Raw genomic sequence first — 18,894 nt, 5'->3', positions numbered from 1 at the left:
AAAAAAAAAAAAAAAAAAAACAACAACCTTGGGAATATGTGTGGGAATGGCTATTAAGGTTAAGGGATAATGGTGCAAGGAACATAAAGTTGGATCAGCCTGAGTTTATTGATATGGGCCCACTATGCACAGATTCTTCATTCATTGCTTCAGTTTGAGAGCTTAGGAAGCGATCTAATAGTTCATTTGGTTGGTTCACTGAAGCGTGGATTAAGTGGTGGCCTTCACTAAATTGAGTTGAAGTGCCAAACCTGCCTTGGTATACTGTAGAAGAAGGTTCTAAAGGCTTAGGGAAATTGGCATGTTAGAGCGAATTTATCAGGTTGGACCCACAGATCCACCCATGAAGTGGTCAGAGGACATAACTTTTACCAGAATGGTAAGGAACACATTTGTGAAGGGAGCTCCAGTATCATTGAAGATTGCCGTGATTGCAATTTTATGTAAGTCATATTTGACAGTGGGAACTGCCCTAACTGATTAAAGACACGTAACTACGTTGGAGCTGATGGGACTCCATGGTGGGATGGGCCAAGTGGCAACACTCAATCGACAACGATAAGGTGGGCATGGTTACCACAATGGACAGCATAGTCAAAGAAGTAGTCAGAATAATCGGAATCATAGGGACTTGTGATGTTGGCTACTTAGTCATGGTGTCCCTAGGAGTGAAATAGACGGGTAATCTACTAAATGTTTACTTGATTTCTTGAAGCAGTAGAATTGTAGGTCAAGTGAGCAACAGACCAGAATAGAGAGTCAGGGACCCTCAATCAGTTCTCAGACATGAGCCAGTTTCCAGACCCACAGCCTCTTGAATGAAGGCGAGGCTGGGTCCCCTTGAGGAAGAACCCCACTACATTGCCAAAAATTTGTACTGTTAATCTTTTTCCCAGCCTTCCCCAAAGGGCCCTGTAGTCTTTTATGAGAGTGAATGTTCATTGGGGAGAAGGAAATAGACTTTTCAGGGATTACTGGACACTGATTCTGAATTGACACTAATTCCAGGAGAGTCAAAACATCACTGTGGCCCACTGGTCAGAGTAGGGGGCATATAGAGGTAAGGTTATTAATGGAGTCTTAGCTCAAGTCCATCTCACAGTGGGTCCAGTAAGTCCCCAAACCCATTCTGTAGTCTTTTTTCCCAGTTCCAGAATGCACAATTGAGATAGACATACACAGCAACTGGCAGAACATCCACACTGGATCACTGACATGTGGAATAAGGGCTATTATGGTAGGAAAAGCCACGTGGAAGCTATTAGAACTGCCCTTATCTAGGAAAATAGTAAACCAAAAGCAATACCACACTCCTGAAGGGATTACAGAGATTACTGCCACCATCAGGGACTTTAAGAATGCAGGGGTGATGATTCCCACCATATCCTCATTCAACTTGCCTATTTGGCCTGTGCAAAAAACAGGTGGATCTTGGAGAATGACAGTGGATTATCAAAAACGTAACTGGGTGGTGACTTCAATTGCAGATGCTGTTCCACATGTGGTTTCATTGCTTGAGCAAATTAATACATCTCCTGGTACCTGTTATGCAACTATTGATCTGTCTAATGCCTTTTTCTCCATACCTGTTTTGAAAGACCCTCAGAAGCAGTTTGCCTTCAGTTAGCAAGGCCAGCAGTACACCTTCAGTGTCCTACCTCAGAGCTACATCAACTCTCCAGCCCTATGTCATAATTTAGTCTGCAGGGACCTCGATCACCTTTCCCTTTCACAAGACGTCACACTGGTCCATTGCATTGGTGACATTATGCTGATTCTACCTAGTAAGGAAGAAATATCAATGACTCTAGACTTATTGGTAAGACATTTGTGTGCTAGAGAGTGGGGAATTAACTCAACAGAAATTCAGGCAGGCCCCTATTGGTGAATCACAGAGCAGACCCTTAGGATTTTGGAGCAAAGCCCTGCCATCCTCTGCACATAACTATTCTCCTTTCGAAAAACAGCTTTTGGCTTATTACTGGGTCTTAGTAGAGACTGAACACCTACATATGGTCCACCAAGTCACTACGTGGCCTGAGCTACCCATCAAGAACTGGGTGTTGTCTGACCTGCAGAGCCATAAAATTGGATGTGCACAAAAGCACTCGATCATTAAATGGAAGTGGTATATACGAGATTGGGCTCGAGGAGGACTTGAAGGCACAAGTAAGTTGCATGAGGAAGTGGCTTAAATGCTCATGGTCTCCACTCTGGTCACATTACCTTCCCTCTTCTATTCTGCACCTATGGCCTCATGGAGAGTTTCTTATGATAAGTTGACAGGAAGAGAAAACTCGTGCCTGGCTTAGCTTACAAGTGGTTTTGCACAGAATGCAGTCACAACTTGAAAGTGGACAGTGGTAGAACTGCCGTCCCTTTTTGGGGCCTCCTTGAAGGACAGTGGTTCAAGGCATTGCCAATGGATTGAACTTGGAGCAGTGCAGCTGGTTGTTCACCTTGCTTGGAAGGAGAAATGGCCAGATGGGTGATTGTATACTGATTCACGGACTGTGACCAGAGGTTTGCTGGATGGTCAGGGACTTGGAAGGAACATGATTGAAAAATTGCTCACAAGGAGTTTTGGGGAAGAGATATGTGGAAGTACTTCTCTGAATGGGCCAAAGAAGTGAAGATATTTGTGTCTCTTGTGAATGCTTACCCGAAGATGACCTCAGCTGAGGAGGATTTTAACAATCAAGTGAATAGGATGACACATTCTGTGGAAATCAGTCATCCTCTTTCTGCAGCCACTCCTGTCATTGCCCCATGGGCTCATGAACAAAGTGGCCATGGTGGCAGGGATGGAGGTTATGCATGGGCTCAACAACATGGACTTCTACTCACCAAGGCTGACTTGGCTGCTGTCACTGCTGAGTGCCCAATCTGCCAGCAGCAGAGTCCAACACTGATTCCTCAATATGACACCATTTCTCGGGGTGATCAGCCAGCAACCTGGTAGCAGGTTGATTACATTGGACTACTTCCATCATGGAAAGGCAGTAGTTTGTTCTCACTGGAATAAACACTTACTCTGGATATGGATTTGCCTTCTCTGTACACAGTGCTTCTGCCAAAACTACCATCTGTGGACTTACAGAATGCCTTATCCACCATCATGGCATCTTATACAGCCTTGGTTCAAGGGACTCACTTCACAGCAAATGAAGTGTGGCAATGGACCCATGCTCATGGAATTCATTGGTCTTACTATGTGTCTCATCATTCTGAAGCAGCTGGCTTGATGGGATGATGGAATGGCCTTCTAAGGACACAATTATGGTGCCAGCTAGGTGGTAGTACTTTGTAGGATTGGTGCAGAGTTCTCCAGGAAGCTTTCTATGCTCTAAACCAGCTGATGCTGTTTCTGTTATAGCCACATTTCATGGGTCCAGGAATCAAGGGGTAGAAAGGGAAGTGGCACCACTCACTATTACCCCTAGTGACCCACTTGCAAAGTTATTGCTTCCTGTCCCCAAGACCCTATGTTCTGTGGGTCTAGAGATCTTAGTTTTAAAGGGAGGAATGCTCCCACTAGGAGGTACAACACTGATTGCATTGCACTGGAAGTTAAGAATGTCACCCGACCACTTTGGGTTCCTCATGCCTCTGGATCAACTCACAAAGAAGGGAGTTATTGTATTGGCTGGCGTGATTGATCCTGATTACCAAGGGGAAATAAGATTGATATTACATAATGGAGGTAAAGAAGAGTATGTCTGGAATACAGGAGATCCCGTAGGACGTCTTTTAGTACTAATATGCCCTGTGTTTAAAGTTAATGGAAAACTGTAGCAATCCAATTCCAACATGACTGCTAATGGCCCTGACCCTTCAGGAATGAAGGTTTGGGTTACCCCACCAGGCAAAGAACCATGACCAGCCGAGGTGTTTGCTGAGGGCAAAGGGAAAAAGGAATGGGTGACGGAAGAAGGTAGTTCTAAATACCAGTTACAACCACGTGACCAGTTGCAAACACGAGGACTATTATTGTTATGAGTATGTCTTCCTTGTATTATTATATGTGCTTGTGTGTATGTGTGTGTGTATGTATATATATATATACATATATATCAAATATTTTTGTTTTCTTCCCTCCCTTATCCCACCATTGTTGCTGTTGTTAGGTGCCGTCGAGTCGGTTTTGACTCACAGCAACCCTACATACAACAGAACGAAACATTGCTGAGTCCTGTGCCATCCGCACTATCGTTGTTATGTTTCAGCCCATCGTTAGAGCCACTGTGTCAATCCATCTTGTTGAGGGTCTTCCTCTCTCACTGACCCTCTACTTTTCCAAGCATGATGTCCTTCTCCAGGAACTGGTCCCTCCTGATCATATGTCCAAAGTACATGAGACAAAGTCTCACCATCCTCGCTTCTAAGGAGCATTCTGGCTGTACTTCTTCTAAGACAGACTTATTTCTTCTCCTGGCAGTCCATCCTATATTCAATATTCTTCGCCAGCACCATAATTCAAAGGTATCAATTTTTCTTCTGTCTTCCTTATCCCATCACTTATAAAATAGAAGATGTATATGAGTTTTTTTGTATGCATGTTAGTTGTATCATGTTAGGTACAAGTACACTTTATAATTTTCTCTATTTAGAGATTATATATGGTTTAAGGAGATGTTTACAGGTGCAAAATTGACAAAGGGTGGACTGTGATGGTTAATGTGAATGTGTCAACTTGGCTAGGCTGTGATTCTCATTGGTTTGGCTGACTTTGGACTGATTGCTCTTCCATAATGTAATATAACGTAATCATCTCCATCATGAGATCTGTTATAATGTAATCACCTCCATGATGAGATCTGCTATGAAAAGTCAAGCAATTGGAAAGGGAATTTCCTTGGGGATGTGGCCTACCTCCAATATATAAATGGATATTTCATCAAGGCTGACTCTGGATCTGACTTGTCATCATCTGACCTCCAGTTCTTGGGAGGTGAGCCATCAGCTTGCTGCCTGACTTGCAGATTTTGGGATTGACTATCTTCCGTAGCCCCAAAAGCCTGCAGCCTGCTGTCTGACCTGTCGATTTTGGGTTCATCAGCATCTGCAACTGTGTGAGTCAGAAGCCTCCAGCCTGTACCTGACCCATGGATTTTGGGACTTGTTAGCCTCCACAAGTGCATGAGCCATTTCCTTGAATTAACTCTTTCTCTCTCTCTATGCGTATATATATACATCTATATATACATATATATATATATATATATGTATATATACATCTCACTGGTTTTGTTCCTCTAGCGAACCCAGCTTAAGACAGGTGTTAATTTATATTTTAAGACTAGCTTGATCACTGGTAGGTGATTGAGATTAGCACTATAGATTTGAGAAGTAATAATAAGAGTGGATGCTCCTTTTGTAAGTAAACTGAATTAATTTGTTATCGAGAAACAAGATGGGTTAAAGGTCAAGTCCCAAAGTTAAAAATGGAAGAAAACATCAAATCCAACTGAAGAGATAGATGGGGAAGGATAGAATCAGGAGAAAGGAGACTGTTGTTCGTTTAGATTTAATAGGGTAACCTTTATCTACTTATCATTGAGGAATAGTTGTCAAAAATAGTTCCTTGAGAACAAGGGGACACTCAGACTGATTTTCAAAGAAAGTGGCAGTCAAATTCTCAAGATTTCTACTAAAAAACTTCTGATTTTGACAATTTAAAAGTTTCTTTACTATTCTGTAGGCAGGAATTTGTTTTTCTTTGTTCTCTAAATACCTGATACACAATGGTGCATTTATCACTCTGAATGTACGCCCTTGTGGGAAGAAGCAATAATTAGTTACAAGTTGGCATTCAGGGGCATAGGTCATGTTGCTTCAGCATCTTAACAGGTTCAATGTTAAGAACACAGTTTTCATCTCACGTATGCTTTTTAAATTGAAAGTGAAAGCTAAAAAGAGCATTGACTGACTTATTTCACTCAGCTTAATGCCCTCCAGATTCATCCATGTTGTGAGATGTTTCATGGATTCATCATTGTTCTTTTTCATTTCGTAGTATTCCACTGTGTGTATGTATCATAATTTACCCGTTCATCTGTTGATGGGCATTTAGGTTGTTTCCATCTTTTGGCTAATGTGAATACTGCTGCAGTGAATATGGGTGTGTGTATGTCTATTTGTGTGATGGCTCTTATTTCTCTAGGGTATCTTTCTAGGAGTGGGATTGCTGGATCGTATGATAATTCTATTTCTAGCTTTTTATGGAAGCGCCATATTGTTTTCCAAAGTGGTTGTACCATTTTGCACTCCCACCAGCAGTACCTAAGAGTTCCAGTCTCCCCACAACCTAGGTCAATTGGCATAACATAGTTCATAAAGAAAATGTTCTATATTCTACTTCGGTGAGTAGCATCTGGGGTCTTAAAAGCTTGTGAGCAGCTATCTAAGATACATTTATTGGCCTCATCCTGTCCGGAGAAAAGGAGAATGAAGAAAACCAAAGACGCAAGGAAAATATTAGCCCAAAGGACTAAAGGACCACATGTACCATAGACTCACCCGCTGGAGCCCAGAAGAACTAGATGATGCCTGGCTACCTCTACCAACAGCTCTGACAGGGATCACAACAGAAGTCTCAGACAAAATGGAAGAAAAATATAGAACAGAATTCAAATTCACGAAAAAAACCCAGTCTTACTGGTCTGACAGAGACTGGAAGAACCCCTCAGACTATGGCCCCTGGACACTCTGCTGACTTAGAACTGAAACTACTTCCAAAGCCCACTTTTCAAAAAAAGATTAGACAGACCTATAAGACAAAAATAACACACACGCGGAACGTGCTTCTTAGATCAATCAAGTATACGAGAGCAAATGGGCAACTCCTATCCTAAAGCAAGATGAGAAGGCAGGAAGGGACAGGAACTGGACGAAGGAACACACGGAACCCTGAGTGGAAAGGTGAACCTTGTGGGGATTGCAACTAATATCATAAAACAATATTTGTATAAATTTTGAATGAGAAATTAAGTTGAGCTGTAAACTTTCACCTAAAGCTCAATAAAATTAAAAAAAAAAGAGATATAAAAAAATGTTGATAATCCTTTTTGCTCTATTTTATTTTCCTTATGACTTTGTGGTATTTTACCTAGTATTTAATAAATAAGATATTAATAAAAATATTCCGACTCTTTAAAAGTGTATATATTTAAGAGACAGTGGTGGTCCTTATCCTAGGTGGGAAAGATTATGAAAGAAGCTCTTGTAGTTATTGTATTCAAAACGAAATCATTTAAAATATGAAGTATTTTTACCGTTTATTTTTTAGTCACTTACAATGACCACATCCATTTTGAAATACACAGACATTTATTTGCCTCTCTATCTATCTATCTATCTCTCTCTCTCACGCTCTCTCTGCCTGTCTGTCAGTCTGTCTGTCTATCTACTATCTATCACATCCTTCTATGCAGGGTGGGATTATATAAAGAGTCATAATCCTTATTCCCTAGTAGGCAGGTAAATAACACATATATAAAATTTAATTGAATGCAAGCTAAAATAATCATACGAAAATTGTCTCAAGCTGTGTATGGCTACATTCTTGGTAAGTATGATATTCAAGAAGTGTCATAAGTTCTTGGGAAAGAGAGATCATTTGGCCTGTCGAGAATATAACACCTAATTTATGTGCAGAATTTTAAATTTTTATCTGAGTTTTTCTCATTATATAGAAAAGAAACTCTGATTTATCTATGCTAAACAAATTAACTAAATAAAATATGGTCATGAAATGATTATGAGTAGGAAAAAGAAGGTAGTTGATTTGTTAGGTGATAGGATTGTGGAAGTCCCTGGGTGACACACGTGGTTAAGTGCTCAACTATTCACTAAACGTTTGGTGGTTCGAACCCACCCAGAGGCGCCTTGGAAGACAGTCCTGGTGATCTGCTTCTGAACTGTCACAGCCTTGAAAACCCGTAGAGCAGTTCTATTCTGCACACGGAGAGTCACCATGAGTTAGAATTGACTCAAAGGCAACTAACAACAACAAGGATAATGAAGTATTTTTTCTAGTATTGACTTCATAATGTTGTTTTTGTAGAAGTTTTATAAATGATTGGTATACTTTGGCTTCATATTAGCAAAGAGAAGTAAACTCTGTTCTGTCTTCATGTGAAATCAAGTAACTAATTCGTATATAATGGGAGTATTGGTGGTTCAGTAGTAGAATTCTTGCTTCCATGCGGGAGACTCGGGTTTTGGCCAACGCATCTCACGAACAGCCACCACCTGTCTGTCAGTGGAGGTGTGCATGTTGCTACGCTGCTGAACAGGTTTCAGCAAAGCCTCCAGACTAAGACAGACTAGGAAGAAAGACCTGGTTATCTACTGCCTAAAAATCAGCCCATGAAAACCCTATGGATCATAACAGTCTGACCTGCAACTGATCATGGGGATGGTGCAGGACCAGGCAGTGTTTCATTTCATTGTGTACAGGGCCACCATGAGTCAGGGGCTGACTCCACAGCAGCTAACATATATATCAACAATTCATACATATGCTCATTTGGGAAACATTTGCTCATTTATACATTTATTCATATACATGTTTATCCATTTCTCTCGTGATCAAAACATGGATGGAATGATGACAGCATGGCAGGACACTTGTCCTCAGGAAGGCTAGCAGTCTAGAAAAGCTTCCCATTTCTCAGCTGTCAACTGGTATGTGTGTGTACGTATGTTGCATAAAACTCAATGAGACTTTAATGAGCACTTATTTGCTTCATGTAAGATGTAGGGCCTTTTCTCTTCGGTCATGTCTGAGATTCAACCCCACATTCCAGAAACTCCCAAAGGAAAAATGTACTCAGAGCCAAAGCAAAATAACTATGTCACATCTACAAGATTTTCTTTTGGTCAGTCTCAGCAATGATTCCCTAAAAAGTTACTTTTCAAGTAACAACAGTTGTGTCTTGAAGTGATCACATACCCGTGAAAAATCATACACCATGGAATAGAGGAAGCTCCATAGTAAATAATCATATTTTCTTAGTTATGTTTTACATTTTTTATGATGATCATGGTTTTCCGTGAGAATTTGCCTACTTGTGAAGCCTCATGGATACTAGTTGTGCTGGGCATGTTCTTGTCCATCGAAAGCTTAAATCAATACATAGCATCTGAGGGAAAACAATCTCTTTAAATACATAGTGTATGCAGAGAGTTCCTGAAGATGACTGGTAACTAAGTAGTTTGAAGAATTAATATAGTTCCCTGAGGACCTAGTTAATAAAGACAGCACCTATCCTTACATTGAAAAGATGGACATGGGTTTTAAACACAGTCTATGTATGTGGGGAGACTGTGATGGCAGAAAATGTTGTTTTCCTTTCATTCAGTTTACTACTTAGTCTATTAATGCAAAACTTGGTAAAGAATGCTTTAAAGAAGTAAACTTGAAAGCCAGCATTAACCTCCCAAAGCAACTGAACATGCTCAAAAGACAATAAGCTTACAATTTCATTATATAGACTTCAAATGGGTTTTAAAAAACCCATAGCCTTTCCAGCTAAAATGATGAATGCTGTTCTGATTCTAATTGACAAGTGTTATATGTGCAAGAGTTCTTGACTTCAGTCTTATCAAAACTGTGGGGATTTCCAATGATAGGACAATATTATGTGGGTGGAAACTTCTCAGAAGAATGGAGAACTTATTAGTATTTACTTAGGTTCTATTACATTCACAGCCATAAAAGCAACTACACTCATAAATTTATAGCCAGTCAAGGATATTGCTTCTTCCCCAAAGAGGCTAGATATTAAAGGAGTGGCGTGAATGAGTTGAAAGCATGAAGTGGTTTCAATATTGGAGCAGTTTTCCCCCTTCATATTTCAACTTGTAGCCAATATGTTATAAAGAATATGTGACTAGGTAACTCTAGGGGGTTTAGAAACAAAATTCCATGTTAAGCGTTTTTTTCTTACAATTTTTATTTTATTTTTCTTCTGTAATTAGTAGTTAATGATAACTACCCTTTAATGAGCTCTTAATGTGCCTTAATTATCATCACAATCATTTGAATAGATTTTATTCTTTCAAGTTTGCAGATAAAGGAACAGTGATTCATAACTGTTGGAAATCTTGTCCAAGATCACACAGCAGAGACAAGACTAAGGCCTAGGTCTTTTCTGATTCTGAAGCAGATGCTGTATTAGTTTCTTATTGCTGCTGCAACAAATTATCACGCTTTTATTGGTTTAAAACAACACAAATTTATTATATAACAGTTCTGGAGGTCAGAAGTCTGAAATTGGCCTCAGTGGGCTAAAATCAAGATGTTGGCAGGACTGATTCCTTCTGGAAGCTGTAGAAGGAAAGGGAGAATCCGTTTCTCTGCCTTTTCCAGCTTCTAGAGGCTACCTGCATTCTTTGTCTCAAGGGTCCTTCTTTTGTCTTCAAAGCCATCAATTGTGTCACTCCAATCCCTGTTTCTGCCACTGAATCTCTTTCTCTGACTCTTCTGCCTCCCTCTTCCATGTTGTAACCACCTTTGTGATTATATTAGGTCCACCTGGATAACCCATGGTGCTCTCGCCATGTTTCTTGGCAAGCAAGGTAACATAGTCACAAGTTCCTGGGATTAGACTGTAGGGAGCGTTATTTCGCCTACCACAGAAACTAAGGAAGACCTGGGTAAAATAAATACAGTGCAGTTGTGTGTATATTTTAAAATTAATATTTAAATATAATAATTTAGTAGACAAAAAAATATAACACTAAGATTAATGATCACTAAAGTGATTATAGTAATATAATAGAAGTAGCTTTGGATCCAGAAAAACCCTTGCTCCATTGTTTACTAACTATAACCTCAGATAAATCTTCTTAACGCCATTTCTTTAGAGGTGAAATGGTGGTAAATTATTCCAGATTTTATTCCTCAGAACAAATGAAAACCTGTTTAAATACTTAGCTGGTAGATGTTCCACAGATGCTTGTTCCTTCTCCCTCATTGTTAGAAGTCAGGCAAAATATTCCATGCTGCGCTCAGACGTCAAAAGCAAAGTCTGATAATGATTAAACTTGCACAAAGTGTTTTCTAAATATGTTAAATATTTTGTAGATCTTACTTTTATTTAACAAATACTGTTCTGCTTCTCAATATTCCCATCCCCCAGACCTATAATGTCTCTTAAATTGTGGCGTTTGAATTAATTCACTCGCCTGATGATGATCTTTTTTCATTCCATTTTAGGTACAACGTTTTTCAAGATGAAGTTTTCCCTATGTCAGATGTGATTATAATTGTACAACCAGTAGTTTTATGGAAAATGAAATCCTGTGTCCATCTTTTAAAAATAATTTTTTCCCCTAAATAAATCACAATCTCATATTATAAGAAAGGTATGATACATCGTAGCATCTCTGCCTCATCATCCCCTCGCTCTTGTTCCGTCCTCAGAAGCAACCCCTCACTGTAGGTTTTTACTTATTTTTCTTTGGGGAGTTGCTCAGTGATTCTAGACCATCTGCTTATCACATTTGCATCAACACCGTTGACCCCTGACATGAAAGTTGAGGATCTGTCCTAGTTAACTACCCCGTCTTTCCCTGCCCTTCCTTTTAATATTTGATGTATGTATTTTTTAGTTTTGTTCTTTTATTGGTTATGTTTAGAACTTAAAATAATACCATTCCAATTAAATGCTTATTTTCTACAGTGTTCATACTCTTCACTTTTTAAGACGAGATATTAATGCCGCTACTTGTTTCCTCCCTCCTGAGGCTTCCTCTTGGTCAGTCAAACTTATACGTTGTCCAGCTGGTTGAGATTTCCGTTCTTCTCACCACCACCAACTCTTGCCTTTTCGCTTATGGGTTGGTCATACAAGTTGGGAGCGTATAAACAGTGTTGGCAGCCCTCATATATTGGTCCAAGCTGAGTCACTTAGTGTGCTGATTCTTTGATGTAGGTCCACTCTCAGGAAACCTAGGCCTTGCGTGGGAAAAAGTCCACCACATTTAAATATATATAATTTTTTAAATTCAGTGAATTGCTTGAAATCATTCCAAATTTACATTTTCTTTATATCAAGCCTTGACTATATTTCACACAGGTTTCTTTTCATCCTGAAATTTCAAATTTTCTTTTTGTTTCCGGCACTAAATTTGCCTTTACCTCCTTTTCATTTTTTCCCCCAAACTCTTATGTTGCTCTCATATTTACACACACACACACACACACACACACACACACACACACACACACCCCTGGAAACTTCCCTCATGGAGCTACACATCTTTTTCCTGCTTCATTCAGAACTGGTTGCCTCTCTAGTCCTGCTGTACAGCTGTCATCCTGGAAATTCCTTCATTTTATTTCTTAAATGAGATCCTCAGTTTCTTAAATTCCATGTCATTTTGTCTATTTGTTGTTGTATTAATTTTCATGAATTCCTCAGGTTGTATATTAGTAATTTGCAATACTAGCGATTGATTAGTCTTCCACCCATGACTGCCCTCTGACTGTTCCTACCTAGACCATGGAATATGAGGTTACAATTTTCCCAGAGGGGGTTTTCAGGGAAACACTAGAAAACAAATATTCCAGATTCATGACTGCTAGGTTAAAAAGGCATCATCCAAGTGTGGACAGAGAACTTGTTAACGGTGTGCAAACAGCAGGAACAGGAGAACATGGTGGGAGAGGAAAAAGAATGAGGCGTTGTGGAGCAGTAATGGTAATAAATCTTGTTTCCTAATACCTGGCTACATTAGGGTAGAACACAGGCAAAATAGTCTCCCTGAATTTCCTAAGACACCTGTGAATATAGGGGATAATAGCTTCATCTGTTCTAATGGGAACTCAGGTATTTGGCTGACTTCCCGGGATGGCTACAAGACGACAATGGGATATCATGAGAGCCCACAGATAGACTCATGTAGGCTTTAGGATTCAAAAGAGCCAAATTTTCCCCATGACTCCTAGGAGCTCACAGAATGGATATTAGACAATGAGGATACTAAGTTATTGAATGGATCTTGCATCTATGCTCATGAAATAAATTAATCTGTAATTTTTCTTTCTCATAATACCCTGTCAAGTTTTCTTTTCAAGATTATGCTCACCTCCTAAATTATCCTTTTTTTTTTTTTTTCTTCCTGTTCTTTGAAAGGGTTTGTATATTTGGTATTATTTTATTTTAAAGTGTCTGGAAGAATCTGTGGGTGAAGTCATGGAACTAGAATCTTCTTTGTGAGAAGGTTCTAAATAATTGGGTACATTATTTTAATAGATAATAGAGCTCTTGGATTTTCTATTTCATCCTGTATTAATTTTGGTAAATTTTGCTTTTTCTAGGAATTTACCCATTTTATAAATATTCAAAATTATTATATTCATAATATACTCTTTTAAACATTGTGACTTTTAAAAAGATAAATGTATGTGGGATATCTTTTACTGCCTCTGTACATTTTAAGAGATTTGGGATGCTTTTATTTAAAAAAACATTACTATTAATTTTCACACTGAAGTCACAGGTGCACAATTGAAATAGAATGTTGAGAGACACTGAGTAATACCAATATTTTCCAGAGTTATTTGCAGAAATTCAAGTAAATTTCCCCCAGCTATCTTTCTGTTACCTACTTCTCAGCACCTTGTCGCCTTATCCTTGAGCCTTCTATAACAAAGATAGTGCAGATCTTCTCAAGTCACTCGCAACTTATCTTCCATCATTTTCTATCCTAATGACTTGATCCGTCATTCATTTATTTGGCTCCTAACCCTTTCTGGAGGGCACTGGTGGTTTGGTGGTTCAATTCTTGCTTTCCATGCAGAGGACCAGGGTTCGATTCCTTGCCAACCACCACTCATTTGTCAGTGGAGGTTTGTGTGTTACAGTCATGCTGAACAGGTTTTAGTGGAGTTTCCAGACTAAGACAGACTAGAAAGAAAGACCTGGCAATGTAGTTCCAAAAACCAGTCAATAAAACCCTATGGATCACAGCAGTCCGATCCCGTTGTACATGGGGTCACCATGAGTCAGGGCGAACTTGACGGGAGCTAACGACAACAGTTCTTTCTGGAATTCCTGTTCTATTGAAAACAAAGGAAGCAGTCTAGGGTCACATCATGGACTTGTTGCTTCCTAGTCATGGTGTGTGTGTATCTGATGAAATTATACGTACAAAGTGGGTATGTATAAAAATTAATAAATGGCAAGTATTTATTTGTTAGCTTCTTTTTTTAACTTTATTATCAGTTTTTAATATCTCTGTTGTTTAGAAAGTTTAAAGCAATCTTAAATGGAAGCTCATTATATTCCGATACCCAAATACATTTCTCAGACTTTAAATACCACATTGTCTAGCTTCACAATGCTAGACTTCTGTCCTTTACATTGATACCAAAATATCCTCTTTCCTAGAGTATTTTGTTAATACCTTCTCTCTTCTTTTCTCATTTCTGTCACACAATGACACCTGACTCTTTCTCCTCCAACATTTTTCTGACACTGCATTTTATGAAACTACCAATACCATATTTTTACACCAATACCATATTTTTACGCCAATAACACGTGCCTTCTACATTCACTTGAATTACTGGGATGGGCTTATGACATCTACATGAGTAACATATGTTCTAGACGATTTGTATCACATTAAATTTAAGAACCAGTGCTATAAGTCAATTCCTTTTCTTGTTTTTATCATATTATACATGTTGTCCTGTACATGTGTCTGCGTAAAGCCTCTCTATAATGGATAATCATTTTCTTTGGGATAGACTGCTAAGAGGAAAACGATAGTTAAAATAAAAAAACATTTTCATGTTCCATCCATTACTCCAATATCTTTACTCCATTTAATTCTACAACGTAGTTTTCCTAGTTGTGTAACTACCTCTTCAGCCATTTCTTTTCAGCCTTTTTCATGGGCTTCTTTCTAACAGTCCTTAAATGTTGATGTTTCTCAGGGAGGGCTCCGCTTTTGGTCTTTGCCTCTTCTCCAACACCTAAAGTTCTGCAGCAGTGACGGGAATTTCTTGAGAACCCTGCTCAACCAGCATCTCCCAGCTAATATCATTTGATGAATTGAAAATCTATATAAAATATATTTAGAGTGTTCTAATATTGAAAGGAGCCCTGGTGGCACAGTGGTTAAGAGCTCAGCTGCTAACCAAAAGGTCGGCGGTTTGAATCCATCAGTCACTCCTTGCAAACCCTATGGGGCAGCTCTACCCTGTTCTATAGGGTTGCTATGAGTAGTAATTGACTCGACGGTGATGGGTTAATATTGAAAGGGAGCCCTGGTGGTGCAGTGGTTAAAGTGGTTGGCTGCTAACAGAAGGGTCGGCGGTTTGAACTCACGAGTTGCAAGAGAAAGATGTGGTGGTCTGTTTCCGTAAAGATTTACAGCCTTGGAAACTTTGTGGGGCAGTTCTACTCTGTCCTATAGGGTCGCAATAGGTTGGAATCAACTTGACAGCAGTGTGTTTTTTTGTTAATATTGAAACTATTTGAACAATCAAGAGTTCTCCTTTCCCTATGCACTATTACTCATTAATAATTCCTTCCTAAAATGTTAAACCTTGTTATCACCTCTCTATAATCTAGAAAGTAAGTTAAAACAAGGGGATTATGATTTTATAGAAAACCACAGCCTTAAGAAAAAAGCCCTGTGTTTTCCTTACTCTGAGAGAAAGAATAAAAGCTTCGTTAGTCAGCTAATGCTACAATTATGCTGCATAACAAAAAACATCAAAATTTCAGTAGCTACTGATCTTTTATTTTTACCCTTGTTGTTAAGTGCTGTCAAATCGATTTTGACTCATAGCAACCCCATGTGACAGAGTAGAACTGTCCCATAGGGTTTTCTAGGCTGTAATCTTTACAGGAGTAGATCACCAAGTCTCTCTCTCACGGAGCCACTGGGTGGGTTCAAACCACCAACCTTTCAGTTAGCAGCCAAGGGCTTAACCATTGTGCATTATAAGGCCGCAGTTTGGCTGATGTGGGTCAGGGATAGATTTCTGATTGGGTTTCAGGCCTGAGGTTCAGGCTGAAGAAGCAGTGGTTATATGGGCATATTCTTTTTGTGGCAGATCACAGGTGCACAAGAGAGCAAACCAAACCATTCAAACGGTTAAATTTTCTACTTACATCATTAAGCAGTTTCATGGCCAAGCCCAGCATTAGTAGGATGGGAGGTATACTCCACCCACAGTGGGAGGCACTGTAAAATTACATATCACAGGGTGTGGATGTATAATCCTAGTACAAGGAAGTGAATAATTGGAAACAACAATCCAGTCTTCCCCAGAAGGAAAGTGTCCGAGTATTATTAGTGTACGTGAGGTTTTGTTTGTTTGCTTTACCATTATCAGAAACTTCCTCGAAGATTTTTTAAAAGGGTTCTACTTACAAGATTAAAAAAAGGTTACTCATTTCATACTGGTGTTATAAAATTGATTATTTTACTGTGGTAGCTGTGAAAATCAGAGGGGAAAGGGCCTCAGTCTCTCTCCTGAGTGTCAGACCGTGTTTCAAAATGCCCAGTGAGTATTCTACGGGCACCTCATTTTCAGTGCGCATGTCATTTCATTAACTCTTCATTTACCCTTATCCTGCTGCCCCGTAATTTCCTGTCATCAATTTTCAACTAGAAAAGTCAGAATTATCCTTAAGTTTTCCATTCTTTGTCACCCATATACCCAATTGGTCAACAGATCCTGTCAGTTCCAACTCAACGTTCATTTCAGATCCTCTCACTCAATTATTATTCCTTTGGGAGATTTCATCATCAACCAACAGTTTTAACTCACACCCCTCTGGAGCCACAGTTATGTTATGAAAAAGAAATCTGAGAGTGTCCCATGCTTAGGTTAGAGTTCTAGCTCCCTGTTGACTTGAAGACAAAATCCAAATGTCTTAGGATGACATCTAAAACTCTTTATAGTTTGGCCCCAGTGTCTCTCTGCTAGGGAAATTCCAAGTTCCACACGTCCTCCCCCACAAAAACAAACTACCTGAAATACTCACTTCAAAACTTTTCTCTCTTTTGGATGATCCTCCACTAGCTTGAATATCACCCATCATCTTCTCCACTCCACTCCTAGTCATCTGAAGGACCAGTTCAGTTGCCCTCTTTGTGCTCAGGCCTTTTTTGACTCTCACGTAAAGGCAGTACTTCTCTCCTGCGTTTGCACAGCATTCTACCCAAATGCCCATGAAAGAATTTATTTATTGGATTCTTTACTTTTGAATATGAAAGCAATGAAAGATCCTTATGAAATGTAAAGAAAATCAAGTCTACAATAACCACTGTCTTCTTTTGCTTAAGACACCTCAGTTAACATCTGGGTACTGTGTATTTGTTTTCATTTCAAAGATGGGTTCCTTGCATTTAGCAATATATCATAGGCATTTTTTTCAGTTGTATTCTATTATAAAAGCGAGTTTGGCTGTTTCTCTCCCATCCTAGATTGTACATGCCTCCAAGGAATATCTTTTCTCAGTTTGCACTCCATTTCCAGCGCTCAGTGCAATGCCTGGCAGATAGAAAGCACTTAACTGATAGTTTTGTGAATACTAAATGAAAAAGGAATATACTTCTAACGCAAAAATAGTGAACCAAGTAAATGTAACTGTAATCAATGAGAAATTACAAAAGTGGCACTATTTTACTAATGTCAGGGCACTGCATTGTATTTAATGTAATTTATCAAATCTTGGCACTCTGTCAAGGCAAAAGTTATGCTATAATTCTGTGTTAATCTTATATTCCACTGTGTTGATATTTGAAAATTATTTGCCATAAGGAATCCAGTAACATAAGGCTTTAAATATTGATCAAATAATACTGTAACTTTAGCACTGTAAGAGGTACCCCCCAAAAAACCAAAACCATTGCCGTTGATTCTGACTCGTAGTGACCCTCTAAGACAGAGTAGAACTGCCCCATAGGGTTTCCAAGGCTGTAATCTTTTAGGGAAGCAGACTGCCACATCTTTGTCCCTTGGACCTGCTGGTGGGTTTGAACTGCTGAGCTTTGGGTTTACAGCTGAATGCTTAACCACTGTGCCACCAGGGCTCCTTACTGTAAGAGATACAAGGGGTTAAAACATTCTAGATTTTTTTCCCCTTATTTTAAAGGCTTGTAACTCCTTTGTCTGATTTCCTTATGGCCCTTATCACAACTGTATGGCTTTTAATCACTCATACATTCAGTGAGGTACTGCACTGCTGGTACCTTAATAATGTTCTAGTTTGTTTGGGTGATCTTCCTGATAAAGCCCTGACAATCTCTCACTGTAATGGGAAGACAATCAAAATAAAAAATGCTCCAAGAGTTCAGATACTGGAGCATACGATTATTTTTCATATGGTGCAAGGATATTAAAATACTGACTTTCATGCTTTGATTCAGGTTGTGATGAAATCCAAGAAAAATTGAAAATTTGAATTATTCTACTGCCAGTAGGTACTGCATATCATGAACACAAAGCAGACGTGTAACCAACTCTTGTATCATGATCTCAAGAGTGTCCTGCTGCCCTTTTTTGTGTGTGAGTTTCTATAGTATGGGTAAGCAGTTAATTCATTAATACAGCTCTTTTTATTTGCAATCGCCACATGGAATTTTGCAAAAATATAAAATACTACCTTCAGTGCATACTGGTTGAATAATTGATAATAAAGGCTTATATTGGTGTAGTGTTTCAGATTTTTCAAGGTGCTTTCCATGAAATTATCTCATTTGGCTCAACAGCCCTCTGAAGTAGAGTGGAATTATTGTAATTTTCCACCTCTCCCATACTTTCTCATTGTTCCCCTACTTCTTTTTCTTTCTTTTAAAAGAGGCAGTTTGGTGTAGTGGAAACAATGCAGAATATGAATTCAGGTAATTATTTCCATC

The sequence above is a fragment of the Trichechus manatus genome, unplaced genomic scaffold (genome assembly GCF_000243295.1).
Source record: "Trichechus manatus latirostris isolate Lorelei unplaced genomic scaffold, TriManLat1.0 scaffold00018, whole genome shotgun sequence".
In the NCBI taxonomy this organism is placed as follows: Eukaryota; Metazoa; Chordata; class Mammalia; order Sirenia; family Trichechidae; genus Trichechus; species Trichechus manatus.
The sequence above is the reverse complement of the archived record's forward strand: the minus strand, read 5'-3'. Positions refer to the sequence as shown.